The sequence below is a fragment of the Panthera tigris genome, chromosome A1, assembly GCF_018350195.1.
Source record: "Panthera tigris isolate Pti1 chromosome A1, P.tigris_Pti1_mat1.1, whole genome shotgun sequence".
Taxonomy (NCBI): Eukaryota; Metazoa; Chordata; class Mammalia; order Carnivora; family Felidae; genus Panthera; species Panthera tigris.
Genome location: NC_056660.1, coordinates 63,492,331 through 63,514,629, shown reverse-complemented (window position 1 = coordinate 63,514,629; position 22,299 = coordinate 63,492,331). Strand labels below are relative to the sequence as shown.

Sequence of the window (22,299 nt, the reverse complement as noted above, 5' to 3'; positions counted from 1 at the left end):
AATCCAAGGTGAATACAAAGAAATCCTATCTGTAAAGTGGGCAACTTATATCAACTTTACTTAAATAAATCTTTATATCTCTAGCAAAAGTGAGTCTAACAGCTAAGATAATATATTTCACATATGCTTCAGTAGTAAACAAATTTATAGTTAAAAAGATGCTCATCTAAATATACTTATAACGATGAAAATACGAAAATACCTTAACAATCCATCATGGCTATGTAAATGATGGTACACCTTTATAAATGAAAACTACACAGTCATTATAAAAGATATTAAACACTAACGTGGAAAAATCTCAACGCTATACTATTGTGTGAATAAAGAAAGTTAGAAGCAAAAACATATGTAGCATATATCCTTTTATATAAAATAATATTAGAGCATATGCATTCAGAGAGAGATGTCTATACATATGTCTTTAGCTTATAAACATCTGTCGCCTTTGGGCAGCTTGATTTGTACTGATATCTATGTTCTTCTTTTTATCCAGAGTGGTAATAGCATTGATGATCTTTCTGCAATGACTGTGAATCTTCTTATGTACCCTCCAGATGTACCTCCTTATTGAGACTATTTTTTGGTCTTCTCATCTGAGGCATTTTAAGTTGATATAACTATGAACATATTCTTAGAAGTTATAGCCAAATAATAAGTAATCCTTGCATGGTTGCTCCTTAAATCTGAATACTAAGGAGTAGAATGCAGTTCAGTAAAAAACACATAAAACAAAGGTCAAGTGTTCTTACATAAAATACTAGATTTTAGGAGAAGGGAATAAAAAAAAAGGTTCATGATGAACAAAAAAGAAGAGAGGCAAGGTAATTAGAAAAACATGATACAGCACAAGAAATTGCAATGTTATCAGAGTCAAGGGTTTTCTAATAGGGATAACAGAAGACCTCAACATTTGTTTCCATCCCTGCAGTGAAGAGAGAATAAAAACCTAAAAACTCAAGCTCAAGTAACCCTACGGCATTTTGGTGATAATGACATTTCTGTGTAGATTCATCAATTGTAACAACTGTGATATCTGGTGTTACATGTTGAGTGTAGCGGAGGTTGTGCATGTTGGGGGACAGAGGGTGTATGAAAACTTTCTGCACGTCCTGTTCAATTTTTCTGTGAACCTAAAACAGCTCTAAATGATAAAGTTTATAGATAAAAAATTAAAGATCCTATGCTAACTGCTGAAAGCAATGTGGTCAATGTCTTCTGGCCATCCCAAAGGACCTTAACCAAGATTCAATTGTCACGTGGAGGGAGTGGTCCAAGGGGGTAATGGAAACCATGAATCTCTTGATGCCTAGACATAAAATCCCTTGGCATCACTTCTATTCCATTCAATTTGAAAAAGCCAGTCACAGAGCCAACTTAGGTTCAAAGAAAGAGGCAATGGCCTGTCCACCTCAGTAGGAAGAATGGGAAAAAATTGGTGGTCAATTTTAATCAATCTTGGGAAGAGATCTCAAGAGGGCACTTGGCAAAAGCATCAATTTATATTAGGTAATTGAGGTTAATCAGGTTAATCAGGTTAATTAGGAACTGTGTTATTAGATGTGACCTAGTATTATACCTCCTTGTCTGAGTTGGAGAGGGTATGAACTCAAGAACATTGTCATCATTTTAGAAAAGTAAAGTAGCTAAATTGCTACATTTTATGTCTTAAAAACTACATAAACTATGGTAATAGAATAAAGAAACAAGCAAATTAAAATTAGCAACTCAAAATTCATGCATCATTCAAATTTAATTTGCATGGCATGGAATCATGAGCTTTTTTTAATTAAAAATATTGTTATAGAGTTACATAAAAATATATTGGAGGAAAATTAATCCTTATTATATTTGGTGCAGGATATTTCTTTCCAAAATTACAGATAAAGTTTTGTGCCTCAAATGATAAAAATAAAAAAGAGAACACTACTGTGGTAAAGAGAATAAAGCTTCCCTCTCTCTACAGATTTCCATACTCCAATCCTCAAAACTGGTGAGTATGTTACCTTATGTGATAAAAGGGAGTGTGCAGATGTGATTACATTAAAAATTCTGAAATGAGGGGAATCTGGGTGGCTCAGTCAGTTGGACATCCAACTCTTGATTTCGGCTCAGGTCATGATCTCAGGGTTCATGAGATGAAGCCCCTCATTGAGATTCTCTCTCTCTCTTCCCCCCCTCTCTCTCTGTCCCTCCCCTCCTCATGCTCCCTCTTTCTCTCTCTCTCAAAATAAATAATAAACTTAAAAGAAAAGAATTTTGAAATGAGAAGATTAATCTGGATTATCTGGTGAGCTCATTGTAATCCCATGGGTCTTTATAAGTGTGGGGAAAAAAAGTAGAGTCAGAGGAGTTGTGATGATAGAATACAGGCAGTCTCTAGAAGCTGGAAAAATCTGGAACAGAATCTTCCTTAGAGACTGCATAAGGAACATAACCTTTAATGTTAGCCTCAGAAGACCTAGTGCAGATTTCTGGTCTCTGGAACTGTAATGGTACATTAAACCACTACATCTGCAGTAATTTGTTACAGTGGCAATCAAAAGCTAGTAAATTATCAAAATTTAAAAATGTAAGTTATAATTATTTCCCTAAAATGACAGCTCACAACCAATGAATCATTAGAGAAATTTTAAAACTAATTTGTATGGTAAATTAGTTAACTACATTGATGTTATCCAATGGAGTCATCTAGGATTTAGAAACCACGGTTTTTAAGTAATAAAGGTGGTTGAAAGCATGTAAAATATGATTTGAAAAACATGTGTCAAAAATATATAATTCTCTTCTGGGGCATGTTATTCAATCAACTTTAATATTTTAGAAACACACAGAGACATTCAATGATAAGTTAAATATAACCTATGTATAAATACACTTATGTATAAAGTAATCTATATATAAATAAATATAAATAAAATAATATTTTATTCTAACCTGTACACTAAGATATGGAAGATTTTTTTAACATTTATTTATTTATTTATTTATTTATTTAGAGATCAAGACAGTGCAAACTAGGGAGGGGCAGAGAGAAAGGGAGAAAAAGAATCTCAATCAGGCTCTGTACTGTTCAGTGCAGAGCCCGATGCGGGGTTCCATCCCACAAACTGAGATCATGACATGAGCCAAAATCAATAGTCAGACGCTTAACTGACTGAGCCACCCACATGCCCAAAGAGATGGAAGAAATTTTTAATTTGTGAGTTCAGGGTTCTCTCTCCATGTGATAGTTGGCAATTTCTAGTTTATCAGGGTGAGGCGGGATGTGTGTGCATGCATACTCCCTCTATTCTCCTAAATAACTTAACTGGTATGCACAAGAGAACCTGGGGAAGGATTGTGGAGAAAAACAAGCATTTCTTTGTAGATCTATAGAATTAATTTACCATTGAAAGAAAAAAATGTGTGTGCTCACTTCCAAAGCACTACACTAAATTTGAAAAGATACAAGGAAAGAAGATCAGCATGGCCCCAGTGCAAGGATGACACACAAATTCAGGAGGCATTCCATATTGAGAAGAGAAGAGAAGAGAAGAGAAGAGAAGAGAAGAGAAGAGAAGAGAAGAGAAGAGAAGAGAAGAGAAGGGAAGGGAAGGGAAGGGAAGGGAAGGGAAAGGAAAGGAAAGGAAAGGAAAGGAAAGGAAAGGAAAGGAAAGGAAAGGAAAGGAAAGGAAAGGAAAGGAAAGGAAAGGAAAGGAATGGAAAGGAAAAGAAAAGAAAAAAGAAAGAAAAATGAGAATTGAACATGACAACATTTTTTCATCTTCATTTATGGGAAATCTAAATACACTTCAACATTACAATGAAATGGAGAAAGAACAAATATGCATAGCCAAGAAATGTGCAACCTAATCAGTTTCAATCATAGACAAAGTGGCCACCAGTGGGCCTATTACTACACATGATAAAATGAATGCCTAGTGTGCACAATGGCATCAGCTTGCTACTGTTCTGTTTCCCATCTTAATTAGAACAAGAGCTCCAATATTATTTATTTTAAATTTATGCTAATGAACAAGGTCACTTTCCTCCTGAAAGCCTTTTTAATTCTCTACAGTTTACAGAATCAAGTCAAACTCGTTAACTCATCTTTATAAGTTCCTGCCTACCTTACCTTATATTTCCAATTCTCCAAATATTTTTGTTAAAAGCAGAAGACACAGCCTGGAGCCATGTTCTTAGCATTCCTCTACTTCCCCTAGCCTGGCCCACCTCATCCACATTTGGTAAAGTGTTCAGAGGATATCGGAAGCTCCCCAGACCCCATGTTAACTGCTTAGGATGGTGTTTCTGGGGATGTAGAAAAAAGCCTTAGAAAGTTGGCAATGTGGACTCCATTTGTAGATGTGACACTTACCTGCCAAGACTTAGGGCAACATATGGGCACTGTGGGGTCTTGTTTTCCTAATATATAAAAGTAGGAGAGTGTTGGCAACATTCACCCCATGGGGACACTGTGGAGGTGAAGGGACACAGTGTTTGTACAGTGCCTGACACAGTCTTTGAACATGAAGGTACTTAAATGTCAGCTATTCCTACAGTAATTTAGAAGAGAATGGTCTGTAAAAAGGGAACTATAATCACAAAGAAAATGTAAGAGGGTCTTTGTTCTTCTAAAATACAAAAGAGGTATATTAGCAGTCGAAGTAGAAATCTAAGAAAACATAGTTTATTTATGTCAAGTTGTTTTAGCATAGGAAAGAAGTTAAGTTTCTCTTTGGTTTTAGATGCACCTGATAACCCACAAGAATCAAAAGCGAGAAGGATAAATTAATTACAGCATTCCCTATCTGACTATCAATGTGTGGTACTCGAGACTCTTTGAATTGGTTGTACCATCTACTAGATGTCTCATTAATTAATGAGTTGAATAAAATATTTGACACATGTTCATTTATGAAAAAAAGAAGTGGGAAGGAAATGGAGATGCCTACTCTACTGCAGCCAGAGAGTAGGTCTTCAGCCTGCGTTCTGGAAGTTTGACAATCACAGTGATTTGTACAAGCAGAAACTGAATGAGTGATAAAGGACAAAGTGCATGATGCTCTGATGAGTTAGGCCACATGAGAAAGGAGAAAATGTCGTTTGGTTCTCCAGAGGAAGGTGTAACCTGGGTGTGGCTGCTCTTCACTTGTGGCCCTTGTGTCAGCACACCCTTGATGAAGCACAGCCTGGTGGTCTTGCTCTGCTCTCTTACTGACCCTCTCCGTCCTTAGTCCCTACCAGATCTGAGCCTTTTGGGTGCCCAATTGTGAGTAAATATTCTTGCACATAATTACAGTATTCATGAGAACACAAGAGAAGTAAGTTTAAAGCAAACAGACATTTACATTTTAGCAAAATGCAATGTCTCCCTCCATCTTCTGCAGCAAGTAGGTGAGGACTTTTCACAAATGCTGGATCATAACCAGGAGAGATCCTACCTCTCTCCTAACAATGTCCCCTCTGCAGCCACACTGGTGTGCTTGCCATGGTCAAGCCTGATCTGCTCCTGCCTCAGAGCCTTTGCAATTCCTTCTGCTTGAGATGGCTAACTCCTTTGAATACTATCTGCTTAGTAAGGCCTCTCCTGACCACCCTATGGTGGGACCTCTAGCCTCCTTGACCCTTCATATTTTTGGCCTACAATACAGAACACTTTCGCATATACATAAATTTATTATGTAGGTTTGTCTCTCTCCAAAGGCAGAGACATGTGTTTTGTGCCAATATAACAAGAACAGAGTCAGGCACATTGTAGGTATGCATTACGTAGTTATTAAATGAACATTTGTTGAATGAATTGGCATTCAGGATGTATTTTGGTCAAGCAAAAAAGTCTAAATAACATTCAATTCAAAACTGCTTGGTGCAACAGGGAAATCAGCACTAAATTTTGTTATTTTTACGTATTAACTAGTTAAAATATTTCAATTTTTGGTATCTCAAGGAATTTTCTTCAGCTTTATGGAAAATTCACTAACCCAGAATATTTTCTAAACCCAAATATGGTTCATGCAATTCTGTCTACATACATTAATATGAAGATGAAGTTTACATCTTGACTTTTGTTATAAATGTTTAAATTACTATTTATGAACCTTATAATTTTAAGAATGTAAATCCTTTAATAATCAATTACCACATCCAATTAGTTCACAATCATTGAAATATACAGTTGGGACTGGAGTTCATTTCAAATCTCAGAATACAAAGTCACTTAATTCAGAACTCCATCTGTGCCTCCGTCTCTAGAGTCTGACAAACAGTCTCCAAATTGTCTTCTGAGTTTTCATCAAAACAAGACACCAGTTTGGAATCTATTTTAACATTACTTGCACTATATGGGGACTCACATTGCATCTGCTTTGATTTTTCTCTAATGAAAGTTCCTAGTTGTTCTGTGTCAGAAAGGATGTAAGTATTCCCTAGAAATAGTGCTGTTATTTAGAATGCAACAATAGAGAAAATCGAAGCCCCAGATCTTATATTTCCTATTCATAAAATTGTAATTGGCCTTTTTATGTCTGTGTTACCCTTGAGACACAGGGAATTAATTTTATGTCCATGAACATATATAGGATACCCATAAAACTCAGAATAGTCCAACTTCTCATCCCCCAAAAAGAATTAGAAATAAAATCAAAGCATATTTTTCTTTAATCTTGGGGATTCTGTATAGTTTAATGTTACCTCTTGAGATGATATTAAATTGCAGTTATTGTAAATAATGGGCAGAGGAAGAACTATGGTATAATGTTTGCAATAGCATTGTAAATAGAGAAGAAATCCCCACCAAATTTACATTTCACTTGCAGGATGAAGCAGACTCCTTGCAGATATCAAATGTTTATATTCTCCTTTGTCATCGCTGCTACAAGTACAAGGCTTGTTCGCTCACTGGGTTCAAAGTCTGGTTTCACTACTCTACATGACCCAGGTATGGCTTGGACTTGCTAACATAAGGCAAGCCTCATTTTACTCATCTCAATAGGGATAAAAATGCCTGCAGCAAAAATTGGGGAGGGGTGAGGCCTATGTAAATTAATATACATAAAATACCAGCATGATTTCCGGTTCACAGGAAATGCTCAATCAATTAGTGCCAACACCAAGGGCAATCAGACAGAACAGACATAATAGTATCAGCTCATGAAGAGCTGATAGCTCCAGAGGCAGAAAAGCTCTGCCATTTGGAAGACAAAAGTAAGTCTTGGTCTTATGTCTCTGTATTTTTTGTTTGTGCTTAATGCACAAAATCAGGATCTATTCAGCACTTGAATGAGAAAACACACATACACAAACAGCCATCCAAAATAACTTCTTGTTTTTAAGATATGTATTGTTGTCTTCACTCCTCCTCTATAAGTAATATCTACAACTTAAAAAAATTCCGTAACACAATGAACAAATATCAAAGTAATATATAATTTTGTTATTGATACAGATTAATGGATAGCAATATAATATGAACATATTTCCAGATATGCCTGTATGAAGTTTTTTTATACCAATAAGATTATAACAATATGAATAACACCTCAAAAAACAAAGAAAAAGAAAGAAGGGACCAAACAAGAAAGAAGAGAAAAAGAGAGAGACACAGACAGATTGAAAGACAGAATAGAACAGGTACGGCAGCAATCTTAAACCAGCCCTATCAGGAACCTCTTTCCACATCTCCCTTTTCATATGTCTGGTCTGGAGGAGAGGGGTCTCGGAACTGTGGAAGAGTCTTTTTTTACTTACTCTTTTTGTTAATTTCTGTATGAGAGGGGCTCTATCTTCTGTCTTACCTTCTCTCTGTTATCCTGATGCTAATCAAGGCTGAAATTAAAAGATTCCCATCCTAACGATTTGTTTTACCTCATTAGCATAAGAGGCTGAAGCCACTAATGTAAAAGTGTACCTCTTTCCGTGTCTCGATAATCTCTGTGGAAACTAAAGAACCACGATGCATCAGACCCATGCTGCTCAAAATGTAGACTCCAGATGGGCAGCCTGGGCATCACTAGGGACCCGGTTAGAAAAGGAGAATTTCATTCCCTCCTCCAACAAATGCTGAAGCAGAATCTGCATTCTAACAAGTTTTTGAGGAGATTCATATGGATATTTAAGTTTGAGAAGCACTGCAATAAAGGGCTATTAATAATGATAGTTTCAATTCCCAAGCTGTTCTCCTTAAAAAATTAGTATCTTCCAAAATGTTTTCTACGAAAATGAGTTCTATAATCAAATATATTTTTAAATTATGCAACTAAATAAAGTTAAGCAAATTTCCTCTTGGAGGTCGTCTTGGAGACTCTGTTATACTCCATCATGTGTAGTATTTTGTCCTATGTCCAGTCTCCTCTTGCACCTTATCAAAATAAGAGTCTTGAGGCACCTGGGTGGCTTTGTTGGTTAAGCACCCTACTCTTGATTTCCGCTGGGGTCATGGTCTCACAGCTTCTGAGTTCAAGCCCCATGTCAGGCTACATGCTGGCAGTGCAGAACCTACTTGGGATTCTCGCTCTCCTCTCTCTCTGCCCCTCCCCCGCTTTTTCTCTCTCTCTTTCTCTCAAAATAAATAAACAAAAAAAATTTTTTTTAAGTAAGAGTCTTCATTATGTTCCTCCTAAGGTAGATACTACCATAAAAACAATTTGTTAAAGCCATCCTCCAATAAGAAATATCTGAAGTTGCTTAAGTATGCTAGTCTTTTTTTTTTTTTTTTTTTTTTTAAATAGAGAAGACCTAGACTTTAAATTGCCTTTTACCAGGACACCTGGGTGGCTCAGTTGGTTAAGCACACGACTTCAGCTCAGGTCATGATCTCACAGGTCATGAGTTTGAGCCCCACGTCGGGTTCTGTGCTGACAGCTCAGAACCTGCAGCCTTTTTCAGATTCTGCCTCCCTCTCTCTCTGCCCCTCCCCGCTCATGCTCTGTCTCTCAAAAATAAACATTGGCAAAAAAAAAAAAAAAAAGTCTAAATTGCCTTTTCCCAGTACCAAAACAAAAAGTTACATCTGTTGTTATAATTCAAGTACTCTGTACTTGAACCATCTCTGGGAATATCCCATACAGGAACTCTGGTGGAGAGCTGGAATTCACAATAGTCATGTACTAAGAAAATACTAAACTTGCAAATATAAACACATTAGCACATGCTTCCCATTTCCTATTATAATCTTATTTTCAACAAGGTCCCATGTTTCTTTCTCACTCATTTCATTATTTAAAAGCCCTTTTAATTTTTTTCTATCATTTTCCATGTTCCAGGAAGACAAGTTTTACAGACATGAAGAATTTCATAGCCAGCTTTCTCCCCTTTCCCCTTAGAGCTTATCAGGGACAATTAGCATTTAAAAAATTCAAGCTACCACTGAATTTGTTTTCAAATTCTTCCAGACATAATATTTTTTCTGGCTTAAAAAAAATCTCATTTTTAGACTCCTTTTTCTCTTCACTTCTATCATAAAAATGCAAGCTGGCTGCTCTTTTTATACATTTTTGGTGATAACAAAATAAAGTTAATTAAGATTTCAATCGAGTTTTATCTGGCATGAAAACTTGTAATTATTCCATTATATTCAATATTGCCTTCAGAGGCAATTAATGGTTAAAACATTACAAAATATTATTTTATATAATATCAGTAGTTTAACTCATTTTGGACTATCTCCCCCTACACCACCCCCCCCCCCGGATTTCATAAAGGAACCATTAATCATCATTAAACTTAATTGCCCAAGAAAACAACTAAGCAGAATTGAGAGTATACAAAGAAGCTCAATGGTACATAAACACCTGTAATTCCTGCTTCCCTCGTGGTTTTTTATTTGGAGCTCAGATTTTAAAGCAATGCTGATTTACTCTCTCCCCGTCTTTATTTATTCAACAAATATTCATTTAATGCATATTAAATGCTAACATCTGTTCCAGACTATGGGGATTTAAGAAAAATTTTTAAAAATAAACATACATTATAAGGTCAGGTAATGTAAGTGCTAAAAGGAAAATTAAAGCCATTTGAACAAACAGAAAATGACTTGGGTAGGGGAGCGAGGGGTTGTCTTCCTGGACCATGAAAAATAATAGAAAAAAATATGTAGATATATAGATATAGATAAATAGTTATATATAGATATATTTGATCAGCTATAATTAGGTATATATATATTTTACCAGATTATCCCAATTACACTTCAGTTTAGGTAAGAATCATTGCTCTGTTTTAGCTGTTCTCAAAATGATTATCGATGAGGCACTCATCCATGAATTTTTTGTGTGGCCTATATATTTCAGACCATACCAAAACTTCTCTTGAAATTTGCTGAACATTTGCATAGCTATTTTCATATGACATAAGAGAAGAAAAAATAAACTTTATCTTAGTCATATAGAAAGAAATCTATTCAACTTAACTATTTCTATTGAAAGTATAGATTATGGTAACAATTATTATGGTGTTGTTTTGTGTTTGCTTTTTAAGGAAAAAAAATTAAAGACCCAGAAATACATAGTGGGATTCTTTCTGTCATTTATTTTGTCAATGTTATCACCAAACCATTGGTCAACTAAACAGTGAAATTGAGAAAAAAAAATCTTTATGAGTTGCTTGATATCATATAGGAAAAATACCTGATTTAACTGCATTTAAAAATGTTAATCACTTATTCAAACAAATATCATATTGATAAAATCAATTTTTTTAAAAAGCCAACATAGGAAATATCATGAAATATTGTTGTAAAAATCAGAAAAGTCAGTGTATAAAACAGAAATTCTGCTAAGTAAAAATCACTATTTGTTTTCAAAACTTACACAAAATGTACTAGCAATGGATGTATGGACCTTCTTGAGAGATTTCATGTAGACAATTCAAACATGCGAGGAACCTTTTGCCCCCTTGGCTGACTTAATATTGTCATACTGAAACCCTGTCCTTCAGCCTATTTGTGTTTTAATTCCTCTTGAGTGTCTGATGAATCACGAAAGAAATTCGTCATCATTTTAAGATTCTAGGTGCATTTTCATGATCAACAACCATTTCCCCGATGATGGTCTGCATTTTTATGCTGCCCTACTGAATCTGAGATGATTTAATCAGTATTGTTTTTGTGATATACTCTTCTGATATATTGGGATTATGTAAACTAATTGTTCTGTAACTATGTAGTTGTTAGCATAGGTTTGTTTTCTTTTCCTTCGTTCTGGATTCATATCAAGCCAAACTAAATGGAAGCAAGAAAGGGAAAAAGGATCTCTGGTATCACTGTGGGTTCTCACTTGAAAATTAAATTCCCTTTGCACTAAGGAGAAAAATGTAAAGTCACTTAACTCCATTGTTTTAATGAGGTTAAGAATAGACCTCATAAGCATCTTTGAAAATCACTCCTCATTGTTTTATAAAAACATTAGAGATTTAAAACATTAAATAGTCACATTATAGGCATTTAATGAAATCTGCAAAAATACACAGTTATTAAAATGACAGCAGTCTGCTTGTTGTTATTTGCTGCTCAAAGGTAAGACTAACACGCATTTTTCCTTTCTTTTGCAAAGATGAAAAATACTATCTCCATTAAATCTCTGGGGTTTTTTGCAAATACTTGGGGAGCAGAACATCTTTATATTTGAAGGATTTTCTAATATAATGCACAACCGTGTGACTAATCAGCAGAATAAATTGGAAGGACTCCATAAATTTCAAGGCTGGAGTTTTTCACTCCTCCCTACCACTCATTAGCTTCTTCCTTTGGTAGGAGAGATCTGATTGGTGAGATGGTAAGAGTCTGCTATCTATTTCCTCGTGATCTTGAATTGAGAAGGTTAATGTCCTGAACTTACATGCTCATGTGTTGTTTCTCTGTCTTTGTCAATCTGCCACTCTTGGATCTCGGTTTTAGAAACCACCTGCCTGTGAGCCCTATGCATTCTGCTCACCAATCTTGCATTTTCCAGGCAATAAACCAAAAAGAACAAGCTATGCCTTATGCAGTAAAATTTTTAGTTATTCAGCTGCTCTAAAGGTAATATTTTTGTACAAATTCTATGGAGGGGAAAAAGAAAAAGGAAAAAGATTTGGTTTGAAGCCCAAGCTATATTTTCTAATCCAGTTCTGTACCTATAATAAAGCAGACAATTTCCCTCTCTTTCTAACTCCTTTTATTTATTTCAGATAGGATCCAAATCATGAAAGAATGAAATGGGATGGTTAATTAACCAAATCAAATACTGTGAGTGATGATAGTGAATCATGATAAAATTACTCTCACTAGCCCTTTGAAGTTGAGCAAGCCTAGAGTTTTCATTTCTCCTAGAAGCAGACATCTTTAAAGGTTTTCTTTCTAAAACTCTCTTTAAAAGATGTGAGGCTTTAGCACAGCAAGATTTGGGTGAATTATATGCATAAAGTCTTTATCATGATCAAATTTGGTTAGTGTATTTAATCCTCATACTGTATTTCAAATTTCATTAAAAGCCAAAACTGTACATCTGGCTGACACTGGATACTGGATTTTAACACTCTCAATATCTACCTTAACAATAGTCCAGCTTGCAGGGGATAGGAAGCAAAAACCACAATTCCCAGAATCCCTTGCAGCAAGGGAATCAGATAGAATTTCATCAATTAGATATCTTGTGGAAGATCTCCAATCAGAGCTGAATCATTTGATAACGTAAACGATGATCTTTGGGCTGGCAGAAGCAGCATGCAGATTAATCAGTTTCCTGACTACTTTTTGAGACATCATCTGTGATGATGCTTCTGCTTCTGTAGCTCTCCAGCCATGTAGAGGCAGTTGTATGCATGCAGACCAGCTCTACCCAGCATGGGGCTGTCCCAGAAGCTTAGTTTAGGGTCTTGGTTTTGTAAGCCTACTAATTTATCTGTGAGATAGCTTAATCCCTTCAATAAAACAGGTTATTCTGTTATATATATACATATATATGTATATTTTGTATATGTATATATATATGTATATTTTTATATATATATAATTTTTTTAATGTTTATTTATTTTTTGATATATAGAGAGAGACAGAGTGCAAGCTAGCTAGGGAGAAACAGAGAGAGAGGGAAACACAGAATCTGAAGCAGGCTCCAGGCTCTGAGCTGTCAGCACAAGAGCCCATTGCAGGGCTTGAAACCACAAACCGTGAAATCATGACCTGAGCCAAAGTCGGAGGCTTAACCTACTGAACCACCCAGGCACCCCTAAAACAGTTATTTTTAAATGGAATGAAGCATGTAGTTAAGAACTGGGCTAATATATCAGTAAAACAATTCAAGATGGAAATAAGAATTTAAGGTAAAGAATAGATTAAAAAATATAGATTAACCTTGCACAGGAAATATTGTAGAACTAACAAAAATATGCCAAGAGTCATGGGGACGTTCAAGCCAAAGGGAATTAGAGGTCAACTCTACATGGTTGAAGCCAAAGGAACCACATTATGCTAGGCAGTGAGAATTACCATTCCAGTTGAAGAAGTTACATTTTAAGCACACAGCCTGAAGGAAAAAGGAACATTAACATGATCTGACTTAAATGGTCCTAATAGGACTCAGGAGTCACCTGCTGGAAAAAAAAAATACATCATTGCTGTCAGTTACTTACCCACAGAATCATTCCTATGTGTTTCTCAAAAATTTTAGTTCCTGGTTTACTCCTACTCTGTCCATTAGAAATGCCTGACTTGTAGTATATACATGCACATAATCTTTTCCAATACCCTGTATTTTTAATTTCATAAATGCTTCCATTCCAAGGATATCTCCCTCCATTATTCCTTCCAATGTCAAATCTTAGACCGTGTCATTACCACTCACTGGAACCTATGCATGGAACTGTGATTATGTGATATACATAATCACAACATAATGAGTACCTTCCACTGATGGATACCTCGGATCCATCTGGTGCATGACCTCCAAGTCATTGGTGCAATTATTTTTGTCTGTCTCTTGATATACTTCCTTCTCTCCTTACCCAGTTTGAATTCCATGGTCTGTCACAATCACTCTTGTATACCGTCCTTACCTCCTTTACCCCCCTCTCTTTTTCCTGCTTGCTTGGCACAGCTGCATCTCAGGTTCACCCAGCTCTTTCCCCATTCCACAACCAGATCACATAACTAAATATGGCTGGAAAATAACACACAACCATACTGACCACGTCCACTTTAAACTCACAATTCTCAAGGGACCTTAAGGGGAATTATCCTGTACTCCCCTCTCTTTGGTCATTATTTCTTCTAATATTTTTTTTCTTTTTCTCTCTACCCACTTCTTATGGAATTTCCATTATGTTGGTATGTTTAAGGGTCCCTAACATTTATCTGATACTGTTCATTTTTCCTCACACTTTTCCCCCTTCCTTCTTCAGACTGCATTATCTCAATGGATTGATTTTCAAGTTTGCAGGCTCTTTCTTGTAATGAAATTTAGAGCTAGACACTTTTACTGAATTTTTCATGTGTTATTATATTTTTCTTAATTTTTTAAAATGCTTATTTATTTTTGAGAGAGAGAGAGAATGAGTATGAGTGGGGGAGGGGCAGAGAAGGAGGGAGACAGAGAATCTGAAGCAGGCTCCAGACTCTGAGCTGTCAGTACAGAGCCTGACTCGGAGCTTGAATTCACAAACCGTGAGATCATGATCTGAGCCGAAATCAGACGCTCAACTGACTGAGCCACCCAGGTGTCACTGTTATTATATTTTTCAACTCCTTTTCCATCTTGTTCTTTTTATTAATTTTGTTCTCTATTTTTTATGTATTCAAATAATTTCTGTTTCTTTATTGATACAATGAAACGTCATCACACGGGAGAAATTGCCAGTAGAGGAGGGGCAGAGAGACAGAGAGAGAAAGAGAGAGAGAGAGAGAGAGAGAGAGAGAATCCCAAGCAGGCTCTGTGCTGTCAGTGCAGAGCTGGACATGGAGCCTGAACCCACGAACCATGAGTTCATGACCTGAGGCTAAATCAAGAGTTGGACGCTTAACTGACTGAGCTACCCAGGAGCCCCATCTTTAAGCATGTCTCTTTTATTTCTTTGAACATATGTAGAATGTATTTATAATAGTTGCCTTGAAATCTTTGTCTGTTAAGTCCACCAAGTGTTCCCTTTCCATGGTAGTTTCTATCACCTGCTTTTGTTCTTACATGTGGGCCACACTTTGCTGTTTCCTTGAATATTTCATTTCTTAAAAACCTAGACATTTAAAATAATACAGCAAATATAATTACTCCTCCCTCTCAGCACAGAGTCTCTTATTGTTTTCTGTTTGGGCACTTGGTTTTTTGTTGTTGTATTTTTTGGGGGAGGGATGTTAATTACTGATCTGGCTAAGCTAATTTTGCAAATCTATTTTCCCAGCATGTGTAGACTCCCAAAGATGTTCCTGCTTATATATTTTTCCATTTTTTTTTCTCTTTTAGTCTGGCTATTTAGGGGCTACCCTTGGGTTATCATAAGCCACTAATGTGTGAAAGGTGGTGCTCAACACCTCCTTAGCAAGTTAGATTCTGGATCTTTACTGGATAGATGGATGAATAGATGGATGTACAGATGGATGTCTTGAAGGTGGCTCTCATCAGTCACAGCATTTACATTTTTTTTCCTCTTCTTTCAGTAAGGGACCAGTGGCTGGTAGATTGATAATCCCCTTTATTGATTGCCAAGGAGTTTGGCTCTTGGCCAAAAACCTATGTGTGATCCTTAAGGCCAAGGATAAGCAACTAAAAGACTTCACCTAGCAAGCCTCATGGAGGAAAGTTGCCCTCTCCAGACCAAATTTGGAGGAGCCAGTGTAGGTCAGTTTGGAAGGCGAGTTGTAGTCAGGGACTCCGGACCCCTGGCTAGCATGCTTTCATGCATAACTGCATTCCTACTCCAGGTGCCTCCATTCGGACTCTTTATGGGGTTCCCTTCCCCAGAGTCCCTGCCCAGACCTCCTTATCAGGGGGAGGAGGAGAAACCTTGAAGCTACCTTGTTCTACTCTGACTCAGAACTCAGCACTTTTCTACTCCTATGCATCCTCCCTCCCTGCCCTCCTGCCTTAGGGTTCATGAAAGGGTAGGAACTTTTTGTTTGAGGTCTCTTGGTGGTGAGATGATTCCCCTCATTTGTGCTAATATATCTGTTTATTCCATGGGGAACAACGAAACATTCTGGAGCTGGCATCTTCCTTCTGGCCTCTTGTTTATACTATTGTAATAAGTGAATAAAGCCTTCATCATTATTTTCATTTTGACTTGTCTTAACCAACTACGTCAACACCTGGCAGCTCAGTTCATGGCATCATTTCTGAGCGTATGCAGCACTGGGCATGCACAGTTTTCCAGAATTTTCCAAAGATGAGCATGACTTAATTTTTAAGCCTTGCTTCTTAGAAGCCACCCCTGGGCCAGCTGTTAATTGTTCAGTGCTTTGTCAGAAGTTGTTTTTAAGCCTTGAGACTCCTGCTTTTTGTTGATGCGTCTATGTGAGGCTTGGGAAGTGTTTTAAAGTCCCCTCCTGTCATGTTCTGCTTATTCCTGAGGCATTGCAGCCTAGTGCAACCTTGACGTCTTCCTGACCTCCAGAATGAACTGTGATCTAAAGAGGGCTCTTCTGGTTTTCTGTCATTTGCCTTGTATGATGGAGGTAAAGGCCTCATCTTAATGTCACCCAGGGAAATACCCCCTCCTGTTTAAAACGCCCTGACTGGGGCGCCTGGGTGGCTCAGTCAGTTGAGCATCCGACTTCGGCTCAGGTCATGATCTCGCGGTCTGTGAGTTCAAGCCCTGCATCAGGCTCTGTGCTGACAGCTCAGAGCCTAGAGCCTGTTTCGGATTCTGTGTCTCCCTCTCTCTCTCTGCCCCTCCCCTGTTCATGCTCTGTCTCTCTCTGTCTCAAAAACAAATAAAACATTAAAAAAAATTAAAAATAAATAAATAAATAAATAAATAAATAAATAAATAAAACGCCCTGACTGTGGTATTTTGTTATGGCAGCCCGAGCACAGTATAATATAGGCATCAACTCTGACTGCTCTTTTTGAAATTTAGTAGAGTTTTTTGAATTAACATTTCTGTACTGTTTGCGTTCTGTTGAGGGCCAAGGGCAGACAGCCCCAAGACAGGCCACATTGGCATGAAGAGTCTTTTGAGCTAAAAAGCAATAAAAACCCAGCAGATTCCAGAAAAACTCTTTGCCTCCTCCACAACTACCTAAAATAACAGATAGAAGACCTGCTCCAGGAAGAGAGCTGTCACCATAGATGTATATATACTGTGAACTAGGTACAGTAGACGGGGAGGAACCTTAGCAAGACTTGTTTGATCAAAGTCTTCTATGTCTCATTGTTTCTGAGTGGCCCTGCAAACATGTGTTTGCCAAAGATTTATTCTTATTCACTCTTCCTGTGAATGCACCCCTTCCCTTTGAAGACCCAGTCTCCCTATCCTCTTCTCCTTCATTCAGAAAGGTCTATATACATCATTTGGCCTGACTGTCTCTGGAATTTCCATGTTTGTGTGGATTCCCTGTACACACACTATTAAATATGATTTTGTCCTGTTAACTTGTCTCCTGTCAATTTGATTCTTGGTCTGGCTACAAGGTCCTTGAAGGGGACAGGAATTCTTGCTCTGCAACAGCTGTCTTCCAGAACAATGTACAGAGACTTTAAATGATCATTGGTCCTTTTATTAAAATTTTATAATTTTCAACAGTTATGTTCCTCTTTTACTGAGGAGAAGGATTTCTGAACTTGCTCTACCAAAGGAGCACAGATGCCCCCCCTACACTCTCTGCCATTATTCTCTACTGATAACTCTCTACTGATAATTCCCACTGCCACAGAAACATGCTATCACTTTCCCTCTCTGAAACACATACACAAAAGCAGAGCAAAACAAAAGACTTAAAACAAAAACAACAAACACTTGTCTTTTTCCCAAAGTTTATTTATTTTGAGAGAGAGAAAGAGAGAGTAGGAGATCATGCATGCATGAGCAGGGGAGAGACAGAGAAAGAGGGAGAGAGACCCCAAGCAGGCTCCACACTGACAGCCTGATGTGGGGCTCGATCCCATGAACTGTGAGATCATGACCCGAGCTCATGACCTGAGCAGAGCTCAAGAGCCACACACTCAACTGACTGAGCCAGCCAGGCACCCCACAAAAAATTGTCTTGATCCACTTCTTCTATCAGTTTCCATCCAATTTCTTGCTCCCTATTGGCAAAATAGTCTGAAAATTTGACCAGACTTAAGGTTTCCAGTGCTTGTGTGTCTGCCCTAAATCCACTTCCCTGTGGCTTCACTCCCACCACACCTACTAACCTGCTTTGAGCAAGTTACCAATTATTTCCTTGTTGCTAAATTAAATAGTCAATTTCAGACATCTTCTTAAGTGATTTGCTAGCAAGATTTTACATAACTAATCATGTTTTCCTCAGATACCCTGTCTTCGTTTGACTTCAAGGAAAACACACTCCCTTGGTTTTCCTCCCACCTCATTAGTTTTTCCTTCTCAGCTTAATGCACTTGCTTCTCTACTTTTCACCTTCCTTTGAATGTTAAAGCCCCTAACTGTGCCATCCGTGTTCTCTTCACTGCTCTACTTACACTCCCTCCCCTAGTAATCTATTCTTTTTCAAGATTTTGAATAATACATATATGCCCCAAAACATATCACACATATATATCCAGCCTACATCAACATTCATGAGCCCCAGTCTTATATACCAAGCGCCTACTTGGCATTTCTCTTTAGACGTACCTTAAACACTTTAGGTTTTATCATGAACCAGTCTGCCAACCCGCAACCTGTTCCACCACTGCATCCCAACTTGGCACCAACTCCATCTTTCCTGTTGTTCAAACCCCAAAATCTGGACTGAGCCAACATTCCTCATTTTCTCTCATATTCTATATCCAATCCAACAGAAATCTCTTGTGCCACTATCTTTTCAGCATATCCCGAAGCCAATCACTCCTATGCATTCCCCCTGCTAATACCTAGTGCCACCTGCCAGCAATTATCTCTGAGCACCAATTATCTCTTAATCCCTTAATCTTCTACCCCTGCCACTCACACTTGTAGGCTCTTCATATCACAGCAGCCAGGGTGATTATTAGAAGAGTCAAGGAGGACCCTGTTGCTCTCCTAAAATCTGCTCACAGTCTCCCAGTGGCTCCCAATTTCATTCAGAGGAAAATTCAAAGTTCTTCAAAGGCCCATAAAGCCACAGAGGATCTGTTTCATCACCAACCATCCCACATTTGATTTTTAACTTCTCTCCTTAGTCACCCTGCTTCAGCCACACTGCATCCTTACACTTTATTTTTTATTCATTTTTTTTAAAGATTTACTTATTGAAGTAATCTCCTACACCCCATGTGGGGCTTGAACTCACAACCCCAAGTTCAAGAGTTGGATGCTCTTCCAACTGAACCAGTCAGGTGCCCTAACACTTCGTTAAACCTTCAAAACACATCCCAGCCTTTCCAACTTTGCTCTAGATGTTGCTTCTGCTCCCGGTTCTCTTTCCCACACACCAGCATGGCTAACTTCTTCATTTCTTTAAACACTGCTCATATCTCAGCTTCTTAATAAGACTACTCCGATCACCCTATTTAATATTGCAACTTGCCACAATTTCTACTCCTGACAATCTCAGTATCTTCTTTCCTTGTTCCATGCCTTTCAAATCCATAGTCCTTGTCACCCGCAATATATTTTATATATTTACTGTGCTCACCGTATCACCAAAGAACGCAATCTCCATGAAAGCAGAGATACTTGTTTTGTTCATAGATATACCACTAAACACCTAAAAAGTGCCTGATTTAACATAGGTGAGCAATAAATATTTGCTGAATAAATGAAAAAAAGAATAAATCTTACATAGGACTGTGAATCTGGGTGTAAATGAGGATAACTTCAGTTCAGCTTCTATTTGGAAAATATTAATAATGTTCCACCACAAATAGAGACACTAGTCAGTATCTTTATTATCATCTACACTTTAGTTTGATTGTCTGTCTTATTTCAACACACAGGCATGAGATTAGAAGTGGTTCATTTGAGATAACAGAATAGAATTTTCAGGTAGAAAAAGTGTTTACATAGCATTTAATCACATTTCATGGTTCACTTGCTTACACTCAGCAAAACAAGACTGCAAGTCCTGACTTGATATGCTGTCTGCTTTCCTACATAAGCAGAAAGCAAATCTTCAAGAATTTCAGATTTCCAAATTGGACCAATTAGGAAATGCTTTTGCAAATTTTTCATTCTCAGGAAAAGATTAAAGTATTATTTCTTATTTGTTTTGTATCTTAATTTATATAACTTTGATTTATGCAATTATGCTACATGTGTACCACAGATACATATTCTGTCACATTATGCAGCTATTAATACTGTTTAAGTATGTATATATTCAAAACACCACTTGACTCAAGTAGGGAATATTAGGGCTGACATACCCTCTCAACTTCACAAACATATCTGCAGTGTAATTCTGTTTGTACTTTTACAAAAACTTTTTATTAAAGATTAAAAATAAAATAGCACTCAGAGAATTCAAGCAAAGGTTATACATCTTAAAGCCCTTGGTCAACTATGCAAAATTTTTTATTAATTTTTATCTTAGAGTTAATCTTGTGTTTGGATAAATGATGAAATGCCTGCAGAGTTGATTCAAAAAACATTTTCCAGGAACTATTATGGCTTGACAAAGTCCTAAATGCTGTAGACAGATATGTGAGTTATGGATGCTTCTTGTGCTCTAGAATCTCATCATGAAATATAGAAAGACATACACAAATTGAAAAAAAATTATAATAAAATGTAGTATGTCTTTTCTCAGGTTGGGTGCCTCCTATCATGCATACACATTAAAAAAAGTTTTGGTTTTTTTTTTTTTGGAAAAAAGTATTTGGATGCCGGTGCACTAAATTTGTGATATCCAGGAGCAAACTCTGAGGTGGAGATCATCATAAGGCATGTTTCTGAGGACAGTGCTCCAGTATTATCAAATGGCAGGGCAGATGAGGAAGTAGAAGGGGAGGTCAAGCTGCAATGTAATCTCAATACAGGTATCAACTAATGATCAGTTCTGAAGCTCAGATGACCATTCAGAATTGCCCTGAACCCCGTACCACCAAATAAATCCGTCACCACATGGGGGCTACCCTAGGAAGGAGTCTTCAGCAGGATGGCTATCTTTAGCCAAGGCAATCCCTGCAGGGGAGGGGGACAGTCTGGCCTACTTAGCTGTGACAAAGGTACTAAATAGCATGCCTGATAGTAAAAAAGGAATTTTTAAGAAAGGGGAGATGGGTATAATAGTCTTAATGAGGCATTTCAGATAATGTCCCTGACCCTGGCCTGCACATTACATGGCTGAATTCATCTTCTCAGGCTGCCATAACACAATCCTGTAGACTGGGCCTCTTAAAACCCAAAGTTAATTTTCCACCCTCAAGACTCTGCTGGGTGGGCGCCCATCCTCAAGGCTCCAGCAGACGGAGCTGTGACACTGAGGCCCTGGTGATCTCTAAATTGCCTTTGAGGTTATTCTCTTTTTGACAAGAATAACTTACATTTGCAACCTAATGGTTTTATAGTCCACACTTGTAGAATCCAAGAAGTCCACCAGCCTTCCCTCATTTCATCCCACTTTCTCTGTCCCCTTCACAGTTCAAGCTGGCAGTGTCTTTGCTGGTATAATCCCATCTCAATTTCCCAATTCTATTGAGGTGTCTGCTTGACATCATGCGTAACCCTCATAATGAAGCGATTCTCCAACAGCAACATTGATGTTCTCTCCAGAAGAAGCTTCCTTACTTTTTGCAACATCGATAGGTTGACAATTTTCCAAATCTTCAAGTTCTGGTTCCTCCTAAGGATTCCTTCTTCAATTCATCTCTCCCATCTTACATTTTGCCATAAGCCATCAGGAGAAACCAAGGCATTCCTTCAACACTTGGCTTAAAAGTCTTCTGAGCTAAATATATAATTTCATCACTCCCAATTTCTATTCTCACAAAACACTAGAACACAGTATAGGCAATTTCTTTGCCATTTTATAAGATTACCTTTCATCTCATTTCTAATAACATGTTCCTCATTGCCATCTGCAACCTCACCATAATGAAATTTTACTTTCATATTTCTACCAACATTCTATTTGTGGTTATTTACGTATTCTCCAAGAATATGGAGGCTTTCTCTCTAGCTCTCCTCTTTTCTCTCTGCTCCTTGCCAGAATCAGCCTTAATTTCACTATTTCTAACGTACACCTCAAAACTCCCCCAACCTCTACCCAT

The 22,299-nt window shown here is 37.4% G+C and overlaps 1 protein-coding gene and 1 non-coding gene across 2 annotated transcripts in view; one reads left to right on the top strand and one right to left on the bottom strand.

The window, feature by feature from the left end:
- The window catches only part of GPC5 (glypican 5), a 1,419,588-nt gene that overhangs the window by 820,713 nt on the left and 576,576 nt on the right, over window positions 1-22,299 (bottom strand). The gene's annotated exons all lie outside the window — the stretch shown is intronic.
- LOC122232122 lies at window positions 3,412-3,520 on the top strand. Its single transcript, XR_006209482.1, has one exon. It is a non-coding gene; the product is annotated as a U6 spliceosomal RNA (small nuclear RNA).